This window comes from Archocentrus centrarchus, chromosome 5 (genome assembly GCF_007364275.1).
Source record: "Archocentrus centrarchus isolate MPI-CPG fArcCen1 chromosome 5, fArcCen1, whole genome shotgun sequence".
NCBI classification, from domain to species: Eukaryota; Metazoa; Chordata; class Actinopteri; order Cichliformes; family Cichlidae; genus Archocentrus; species Archocentrus centrarchus.
Window position 1 is genome coordinate 31,658,045 of NC_044350.1, and position 11,428 is coordinate 31,669,472.

General features: G+C 41.4%; 1 protein-coding gene across 1 annotated transcript in view; it reads left to right on the plus strand.

Annotated features, from left to right (window-relative positions):
• Positions 1–11,428, plus strand: part of cenpp (centromere protein P) — a 114,448-nt gene that overhangs the window by 69,507 nt on the left and 33,513 nt on the right.

Below are 11,428 nucleotides of genomic sequence, written 5' to 3' on the forward strand. Positions count from 1 at the left end.
GAATTGGCAGCTTTGTGTTATAAATGCCCTCCTTGTGGATTTAGGAAAGCAGAGGCAAAAGAAAAATGGAGGTGATGCTTTGCAACATCAAATTAAAGTTTACTTTGTGTTGTGCTCTGCGTGATGTCTTAACAAGGCACAGTAGGAAATCCTTCAGCTTTACATTTGAGGCAGGAATGAGAAGTACCTCCCAAGAATGGAAAAGCTAACAGGGGCTTGCTCCCTCTGGGGTTTAAGTGTTATACAATTCCTTTTTCCATTTACTGCTGGTACTTTCTGCTGAGCTGGGCAGGAATTGCACAACTTATGGCTGAGCCACACCATCCAAATATGCCCTGGTTTGGCAGTCAGAAGAACCAAAATGGAATCGGGTCTGTGTTTTGGTTTCAGTGAATCTTCTCGGTGGGGAAATCATAGTTTCCAAACCATCATAGATCTGGTTAAATGATCATCTCATCATTAAGAAGCATTCTGACTTCTTTCATGAGCAGCAAACTCTGTGAAAGAAATTCCTATTTTTTTTCCTATTTTTTTTTTTTGACTTGATACAGCAAAATCTATAAACTCATGAACAATTTGTGGGAAAAGAAAATTTACCACCAGAGCAAAAAAAAAAACAAAACTTTTGTTCCCAGAAGCTGGAAAATGGAGATGCCCTGTTCATGTGTGCCTCTATGGTGCATGATTAGAACATACCGGAAAGGGAGTTATCACAGTCTGGCTTTTACTCTTTAAGCTTCCACAGATATACAGCTAATTTTTCATCATCCAAAATATGTAAACAGGGGCAATGTGAAGACCTACAGCTTTAAAATGCTGAGCATTTAATCAAAAAGCGTCTAACCGTTCATTTTTAATGGGACACTTTGTGTTGTTTTGTGATATTTTTCACAATTGGCTACATAGATTTGTATCATTCATCTTCTTGATAAATGTGTTAATGTAATTGAGGCTGGTTTATAAAATTTGATGAAAATTCATATTAATGTTAAAACAAAGAGGAACAAAAACTAAGGGAGAAAAAAGATCAATAAACCATCAAACACTGCAGCTTTTTCAGCCTCGCTGGTAATGAGAGAGCTGAATAATTACCATAAAAATGTCCTGCCAGGCTGTTTATATTTGGACTCTTGATTTTAGTTGTTACCTGATCTTCAAACAACAGCAGCACGTTTAAAAAGGGGCCTCACCGTTGGTGAATTTAGATGCATTTAAGAAGCCTCACAGAACCAAGTCCACTTCAAGTTTCTGTTATCTAATATGTAAGCAATTCCACCTTCTTGGTTATAACCTCAGACTCAGTTTCAAGCTCCTCATAATCACAGCTTCATAACTGTGTGCTGAAACAATAGCCTCACGGAGCCAGGTTTTCAGTTTAAAGGATGCCATTTTCCCAAACATTGCAGGGATTTGATTAGACCCTGATGTAAACCTGCCCAATAATTTTTTTTTTTTTTTGCTTTTGTGTACTGTGAGAGCACTAAGGTATTAAAGCTGTTTGTCTGCACCATAAGGACCACTAGCCCCACTATCCTGTTGTATCATGTTTGTCTGGATATCAGCATCGCGGGTGGTCCTTTTGTCTTTCTGTGTACCCAAAAAACAAATGCAAACTTTAAGTTTTTGAAGTTCTTTGTTTAAGCCAGGCATCTGTCATGCTGTCATTTTCTGTTTTGAAGGGCTCTTGTGCATGAAAACCTCATACCTCTCAGCTGACTGCTCTGCCACAGAAAGATTTAATTCGGTAGCTGTAATAATCCAAAGAGGGGAAACTGGTTTGTGGTGGTGAAAAAATCCTATGGCGTAATTGTTGGATTTATTGTATTCAAACTGCAAATTAAATGTTAGAGATTATTTCCTGATGTGAGCTAGTCTGCCTGACTGATGGGAGGTGGTCGGGAAGTCTCATCTCTCTAAGAATCTCATACTTTCCAACCCATCAGACGTCTGTGACGGTGCTGGACCGACTGGACCTCATTGTATTTTTGTTTTGAGGAGAATTTCCTCCATCTGGTACTTTTTTAATGCTGTAAGTCACAGGGGCAACTTCCAGGGCGTCTGGCCAAAGAGTTGCCTCAGCACAGTTGTTGCTTTAGTGCCACAGGAACATCTTGTTGCCAGGAAACATTTTTAAAAGAGCTGTGACCCTGCAACTCAGTGTGTTACCTGTTTCTGGCAGTGTTACCCAGCCAGGCTGCACAACAGAGCAGTGTTCACCGTTAGGTATTCTCACTTTGTTTTTGCCTGCAAAGAAAGGGGTTTAGATCAGTGATCTCCTGCATTTTGGGTTGTGGCCCCCTACATGTTGTTGCTGTAGCTTCCAAAGATGCTGTTAAAGTACATTTTTATTAAATTTATATTTGTTTTGTGATTCAAGTACTTCAGTTTGGACTTCTTCTTTTAAGGTCCCAAAGTAACTCCCACTGTGTTTGAACCCCCTTTGACTAGCCCCTCCCCCCTTTTCTGACATGGTCCTTACCACTGTGAAGAATTGTCCAGGCGATGCATGAAACATACATTGTGTAAGCAATAGGTTTAGCCACTGTGACATCATCCACTGGTCAGCAAAGTTTTGAAGCCTCAAGATGAGCGCTTTTTTTTGGTGTTTTAAAACCAGACGTCAGATACTTCCATTAAAATGCTCCAATCAGTGTGGAGAGGTCCAGGTGAGTGATTCAAATATTTTCCTTTGTCGATTTAAGGTCACACAGACAGTCAGGAAATGCTTGGCAACCTCAAGTTGCTAGGGAAAAACTTGCATTCCCTGACCAGTTGGGGACTGGTTGCTGGAGGTTGCTGCACCAGAAACTACTTTGTGATTGCTTTGGTTGGTAGCAGACTGAAACAGCTGCCCAGGGTTTAAATGGAAGACGGCGACTTATCTGCCAATCCTGTGGTTTTCTCCTGCTGTAGCTCTTCTGCTTCAAGGTTCAACATGCTGTGCATTCAGAGATGCTCTCCTGCGCATCCTTGTTGGTTATTTGTGTTATTGTTGTCTTACTATCAGGTCTCGTTTACACAACATTTCCATTGGAAACAGGGTTGTTTTGATGCCTCCCGTTTACGCAGATACGTTTCAGAAATGATCTCCGTTTACACGGAAATGCTAGAAACTGTGAAAACGATGTAGTTCCCATTGCCAGGCCACAAGTTGGCAGTGTTTTGTTTTGTTTTTTTGTTTACACTTGTTTACATACAACATACGCATGTGTTAAGGGACTCAGTGGGATGCACGGCAGAGATCTGTTCATTATTTACAAAATGGCCAATGTGAGAACCTTTATGTGGACTGACGGCATAGTTGCTGCTGCACACGACACTAAATTATAAAACGAATCAAAACGACACCGTTTCCACTGGAAACGTTGTTGTGTAAATGGGGCCTCAGTTCAAAGCAGCCTGATCCTTCTGATTCTGACTTCTGGGATCAACATTGAAAATCTGGCATCACTGATGCTCACTGGATATTTTCTTGTTTTCGGATCTTTCTGTAAACCCAACAGATGGCTATGTGTGAAAATCCCAGTGGATCAGCAGTTTCTTAAATACCCAGCCCAGCCCATCTAACACCAACAACCAAGCCACAATCAGAGTCACATAAATCACCTTTCTTCTGTATTCTGATGCTCAGTTTGAACTCCAGCAGGTCTTCTTGACCATGTCTGCGTAACCTGAATGTATTCCACTGCTTCCATGTGATTGGCTGATTAGATTGAGCAGTTGAACTGGTGTTCCCGAACGAAGTGGCCAATGAGTGTAGGTATCTGTCAGTTTTGACCAGGTTCAATTCAATTCAATTTCAATTCAATTTTATTTATATAGCGCCAAATCACAACAAACTGTCGCCTCAAGGCGCTTTGTATTGTGGGTAAAGACCCTACAATAATACAGAGAAAACCCAACAGTCAAAACGACCCCCTATGAGCAGCACTTGGCGACAGTGGGAAGGAAAAACTCCCTTTTAACAGGAAGAAACCTCCAGCAGAACCAGGCTCAGGGAGGGGCAGTCATCTGCCGCGACCGGTTGGGCTGAGGGGAGAGAAAAGACATGCTGTGGAAGAGAGCCAGAGATTAATATCAATTAATGATTAAATGCAGAGTGGAGTATAAACAAAGTAAATAAGGTGAATGAGAAACAGTGCATTATGTGAACCCCCCAGCAGCCTAGGCCTATAGCAGCATAACTAAGGGATGGTTCAGGGTCACCTGATCCAGCCCTAACTATAAGCTTGATCATAAAGGAAAGTTTTAAGCCTCATCTTAAAAATAGAGAGGGTGTCTGTCTCCCGAATCCAAGCTGGAAGCTGGTTCCACAGAAGAGGCGCCTGAAAGCTGAAGGCTCTGCCTCCCATTCTACTCTTAAGTATCCTAGGAACCACAAGTAAGCCAGCAGTCTGAGAGCGAAGTGCTCTGTTGGGGTGATATGGTACTATGAGGTCTTTGAGATAAGATGGTGCCTGATTATTCAAGACCTTGTATGTGAGGAGAAGAATTTTAAATTCTATTCTAGATTTAACAGGGAGCCAATGAAGAGAAGCCAATATGGGAGAAATATGCTCTCTCTTTCTAGTCCCTGTCAGTACTCTAGCTGCAGCATTTTGGATCAGCTGAAGGCTTTTCAGAAAGCTTTTAGGACAGCCTGATAATAATGAATTACAATAATCCAGCCTAGAAGTAATAAATGCATGAATGAGCTTTTCAGCATCACTCTGAGAAAGGATGTTTCTAATTTTAGAAATATTGCGCAAATGCAAAAAAGCGGTCCTACATATTTGTTTAATATGTGCATTGAAGGACATATCCTGGTCAAAAATGACTCCAAGATTTCTCACAGTGTTACTGGAGGCCAAAGTAATGCCATCCAGAGTAAGTATCTGGTTAGACACCATGTTTCTAAGATTTGTGGGGCCGAGAACAAGAATTTCAGTTTTATCTGAATTTAGAAGCAGGAAATTAGAGGTCATCCAGGCCTTAATGTCTTTAAGACATTCCTGCAGTTTAATTAATTGATGTGTGTCATCTGGCTTCATTGATAGGTAAAGCTGAGTATCATCTGCATAACAATGAAAATTGATGCAGTGCTTTCTAATAATACTGCCTAAGGGAAGCATGTATAATGTAAATAAAATTGGTCCTAGCACAGAACCCTGTGGAACTCCATAATTAACCTTACTGTCTGAAGAAGACTCCCCATTTACATGAACAAATTGGAGTCTATGAGATAAATATGATTCAAACCACTGCAGTGCAGTACCTTTAATACCTATAGCAAGCTCTAATCTCTGTAATAAAATGTTATGGTCAACAGTATCAAAAGCTGCACTGAGGTCCAACAGGACAAGAACAGAGATGAGTCCACTGTCAGAGGCTCTAAGAAGATCATTTGTAACCTTCACTAATGCTGTTTCTGTACTGTGATGAATTCTGAAACCTGACTGAAACTCTTCAAATAAACCGTTCCTCTGCAGATGATCAGTTAGCTGTTTTACAACTACTCTTTCAAGAATCTTTGAGAGAAAAGGAAGGTTGGAGATTGGCCGATAATTAGCTAAGACAGCTGGGTCAAGTGATGGCTTTTTAAGCAGAGGTTTAATTACAGCCACCTTGAAGGTCTGTGGTACATAGCCAACTAATAAAGACTGATTGATCATTTTTAAGATTGAAGCATCAATAATTGGAAAGACTTCTTTGAACAGTCTAGTAGGAATGGGATCTAACAAACATGTTGCTGGTTTGGAGGAAGTAACTATTGAAGTTAACTCTGAAAGATCAACTGGAGCAAAAGAGTCTAAACAAATACCAGCAGTGCTGAAAGCAGCCGAACATGAAGAATAATCTTTGAGATGGTTATGAATAATTTTTTCTCGAATGTCTAAAATTTTATTTGTAAAGAAATCCATGAAGTCACTACTAGTTAACGTGAAAGGAATACTCGGCTCTACAGAGCTCTGACTCTTTGTCAGCCTGGCTACAGTGCTGAAAAGAAACCTGGGGTTGTTCTTATTTTCTTCAATTAATGATGAATAGTAAGATGTCCTAGCTTTACGGAGGGCTTTTTTATAGAGCAACAAACTCTTTTTCCAGGCTAAATGAGCATCTTCTAATTTAGTGAGACGCCATTCCCTCTCCAGCTTTCGGGTTATCTGCTTTAAGCTGTGCGTTTGTGAATTATACCACGGAGTCAGGCACTTCTGATTTGAAGCTTTCCTTTTCAGAGGAGCCACAGTATCCAAAGTTATACGCAGTGAGGATGTAAAACTATTGACGAGATAATCAACCTCACTGGGAGCAGAGTTTAGGTAGCTGCTCTGCACTGTGTTGGCACATGGCACTGAAGAGCATAACAATGAAGGAATTAGATCCTTAAACTTAGTTACAGCACTTTCAGAAAGACTTCTACTGTAATAAAACCTATTCCCCACTGCTGTGTAATCCATTAAAGTAAATGTAAATGTTACTAAGAAATGATCAGACAGGAGGGGGCTTTCAGGGAATACTGTTAAGTCTTCTGTTTCTATGCCATATGTTAGGACAAGATCCAGAGTATGATTAAAGTGGTGGGTGGGCTCCTTTACATTTTGAGAGAAGCCAATTGAATCTAACAATAGATTAAATGCAGTGTTGAGGCTGTCATTCTCAGCATCTACATGGATGTTAAAATCACCCACTATAATTATTTTATCTGAACTGAGCACTAAATCAGATAAAAAGTTTGAGAAATCAGACAGAAACTCTGAGTAGGGACCAGGTGGACGATAGATAATAACAAATAAAACAGCTTTTTGATTTTCCCAATTAGGATGGACAAGACAAAGAGTCAGGCTTTCAAAAGAATGAAAACTTTGTCTGGGTCTCTGATTAATTAATAAGCTGGAATTGAAGATTGCAGCTAATCCTCCTCCTCGACCTGTGCTTCGAGCATTCTGACAGTTACTGTGACTCGGGGGTGTTGATTCATTTAAACTAACATATTCATCCTGCTGTAACCAGGTTTCTGTAAGGCAGAATAAATCAATACGTTGATCAATTATTAAATCATTTACTAATAGGGACTTGGAAGAGAGAGACCTAATGTTTAACAATCCACATTTAATTGTTTTATTCTTTGGTGCAGTTGATGAAGCTGTATTATTTATTGTTTTTGAATTTTTATGCTTAAATAGCTTTTTGCTTATTTTAGCTTTGGTGTTTGGTGGTCTGGGAGCAGGCACCGACTCTATGGGGATGGGGTTTTGGGGGGATGGCAGGAGGAGAGAAGCTGCAGAGAGGCGTGTAAGACTGCAACTCTGCTTCCTGGTCTCAACCCTGGGTAGTCAGTTTTTAGGAGGGTTAATAAATTTGGCCAGATTTCTAGAAATGAGAGCTGCTCCATCCAAAGTGGGATGGATGCCGTCTCTCCTAACAAGACCAGGTCTCTCCTAACAAGACCAGGTTTTCCCCAGAAACTTTGCCAATTATCTATGAAGCCCACGTCATATGAAGCCCACGGTGATCAAAAGCGTCAGTCACAGTTTTATTTGGGTTGCAAAGTTGAGGTTTTATATCATGGAAATCATCTGACTGGAGTTCCAACCTCATACTAATAAAATGCCTGCTGAGTACATGGGACTGACTTTACAATTTACTTTTTCAGTTACATGTCCTCATCCTGAGCACTGATGAGGTCATGTGACTAATGACTATTTGATTGTTCATTCACATGTCTGATATGCAAGACTGATGTACAGAGCAGCTGTTCATGTTGGCAGAGGAGAAGAATTCTCTCAGGAAAAACTTTCATCTCTGAGCTCCGGTTCATGGGAGGAAAGTTTTCCAGCCTCAAGTTCAATCAGATGACAACTGCCGGCATCTAGAAACTGACCACACTTTTGTGATTCTTTATTTTATTGCTTTTCTTCATTTAGATTTATTTTAGACTGCATATAATTATCTAATATTTCAAAGTTCTCTTGCCATTGAAGAAGCTGAGGTTTTTGTTCTCCTTGCAGTTTAATTTTTCTGTTCCAATCATCCTTTAGATGTCTGTCACTGAAGTAAATGATCCCAAACCTCAGGCTTGCAGAGGAAAATATTATGATTTGGTTGGCTTTTCCAACTCTGTTAATTGCAGCGTTCACTAAATATGCATTACATGGAGCTAGAAAACATTTGATGGAAGGATCACCACATTTTTATCTTATTCTGTAAAAGTCATCATGGCTCCACTTCCTCCCAGAAGCCCAAGCTGTTGATTTGATAACATGAATATACTCCTAAATGTCCTGGACAGGCAGACTGTGAATGATCAGGGAATCCTGCACGATATAATCTAACTTATTTGGGTATGTGAGTCATGGACCCAGCAGACTCAATATTTGCATTCATTCTCAGCATGCAACTAATCTTAAAAAGACTTGAGGTATTCTACATTGTTCCACATGGAAACAGGAGGCTTGTGCAACCTGGATCCAGATGTTTAAATCACCACTGCAGTATTTTGTCATTTATTTTTTTAAGCATTTCTGTCATCTGGTACTCATGCAGACTATCAGGCTATATTACTACTACACTGCTCAAAAAAATAAAGGGAACACTCAAATAACACATCCTAGATCTGAATGAATGAAATATTCTCATTGAATACTGTGTTCTGTACAAAGATGAATGTGCTGACAACAAAATCACACAAAAATCATCAATGGAAATCAAATTTATTAACCAATGGAGGCCTGGATTTGGAGTCACACACAAAATTAAAGTGGAAAAACACACTACAGGCTGATCCAATTTTGACGTAATGTCCTTAAAACAAGTCAAAATGAGGCTCAGTATTGTGTGTGGCCTCCACGTGCCTGTATGACCTCCCTACAATGCCTGGGCATGCTCCTGATGAGGTGGCGGATGGTCTCCTAATGGATCTCCTCCCAGACCTGGACTAAAGCATCCGCCAACTCCTGGACAGTCTGTGGTGGATGGAGCGAGACATGATGTCCCAGATGTGCTCAATCGGATTCAGGTCTGAGGAACGGGCGGGCCAGTCCATAGCTTCAATGCCTTCATCTTGCAGGAACTGCTGGCACACTTCAGCCACATGAGGTCTAGCATTGTCCTGCATTAGGAGGAACCCAGGGCCAACCGCACCAGCATATGGTCTCACAAGGGGTCTGAGGATTTCATCTCTGTTCCTAATGGCAGTCATGCTACCTCTGGTGAGCACATGGAGGGCTGTGTGGCCCTCCAAAGAAATGCCACCACACACCATTACTGACCCACTGCCAAACCGGTCATGCTGAAGAATGTTGCAGGCAGCAGATCACTCTCCACAGTGTCTTCAGACTCTGTCATGTCTGTCACATGTGCTCAGTGTGAACCTGCTTTCATCTGTGAAGAGCACAGGGCGCCAGTGGCGAATTTGCCAATCCTGGTGTTCTCTGGCAAATGCCAAGCGTCCTGCATGGTGTTGGGCTGTGAGCACAACCCCCATCTGTGGACTTCGGGCCCTCATACCATCCTCATGGAGTCGCTTTCTAACAGTTTGTGCAGACACATGCACATTTGTGGTCTGCTGGAGGTCATTTTGCAGGGCTCTGGCACTGCTCCTCCTGTTCCTCCTTGCACAAAGGTGGAGGTAGCGGTCGTGCTGCTGGGTTGTTGCCCTCCTACAGCCTCCTCCACGTCTCCTGGTGTACTGGCCTGTCTCCTGGTAGTGCCTCCAGCTTCTGGACACTATGCTGACAGACACAGCAAACCTTCTTGCCACAGCTCGCATTGATGTGCCATCCTGGATGAGCTGCACTACCTGAGCCACTTGTGTGGGTTGTAGAGTCCGTCTCATGCTACCACGAGTGTGAAAGCACCACCAACCTTCAAAAGTGACCAAAACATCAGCCAGAAAGCACAGGTACTGAGAAGTGGTCTGTGGTCCCCACCTGCAGAACCACTCCTTTATTGAGTGTGTCTTGCTAATTGCCAATAATTTCTACCTGTTGTCTATTCCATTTGCACAACAGCATGTGAAATTGATTGTCAATCAGTGTTGCTTCCTAAGTGGACAGTTTGATTTCACAGAAGTTTGATTTACTTGGAGTTATATTGTGTTGTTTAAGTGTTCCCTTTATTTTTTTTGAGCAGTGTATAAGAGGCCTACTCTAAAATAGATGTACCCCTCAGGGTGTGCAAGTCATGGTTGCAAATCTGGGTGAGCAGCTGATTAAACTTTGGTCATAGGATCTGACATGCATTGGATAAATCAGCTGATAATTCAATTCAATTTTATTTATATAGTGCCAAATCACAACAACTAGTCGCCTCAGGGCGCTTTATTCTTCATCACATGTACAGTATTTAAGCCTGTGAGTACAGCAAATAGCACATAAATTCAAAACATGCACAGTGATACTGTTGAGACCAAACTGTACATCAATACTGAATTTTTAGCTTATGCCGTGAAGAATCTATGCTTCTCTGAGGGTTCTAGCCAGTGGTTGATCGCCTGGCGCTGCGCCATGCTGAAGTCGTCTTGCGCAGGACTGAGAATTTCACCGGTTCCTTTCATGACTCTTCTATCTCTGTAATTAGCAAGCGGGCACCCCGCGCACTCCACCCCGTCACAAATACCAGGCTCTCGCTAGATTGCTGCACTATAGTATTATTTCACAGCAGTTATTATTGCTATTAAAAATAAAATCCCGGTAGCTGTGAGCGGCCTTGTCATGCTGACAACGTGATGACGGATATTCAAACATAGGGAGTGCTTTTAGCAGCTGATTGGATCGATTAAACATCTGAATTATAATGTTGTGTACACTTTTTATGTGATTTCTGCAAACCCATTATTGGAAGGAAACAGCGCTCTGGGACACGTTGAATGTGTGATATGTAAGTGTAACTCTTTTGGTTTATATGCAAAAAGAATTATTGCTCTAATAAGGCCTGAATTGGAGTTCTGTGTAGGTCCTACGTACATAACCGGAAATCCTCTCTGAACTCTACGCTGTAACATGCCACGTAACCTGACGTGCACCTCTCAAGAAATGGAACTATACAACCTATCCTACCCGCAAAGACTCAAAGAAGAAGTCTAATTTAGGCCTAATTGTTCACCATCACTCAATTAGCAAGCTGGCACGGCATTAGTTAATTAACATCAGAAAGCTAATGCTAATTAGCTAATGCTAACGCCCAAATGCTGAAATTTATTTTCTGGCTAGAACCCTGCCTCCTACAGAAACTTGCACACAGTGACCACCTAACACAGCTTCATCCAAATTGTGCCAAAGGTGAAGGTCACATCTGTCTGTCTTAATGGGTTTTCATTCTCATTAGTTTGGGCAGTACAGCCAGCCAATGAAAAAGAAAATGTATCACTTTTTTCTGTGCATCACACATTACAATAGCTTGTGAATTGTCATGGATTGCAAGCCAGATAAGCTACTACATCACCAGCATT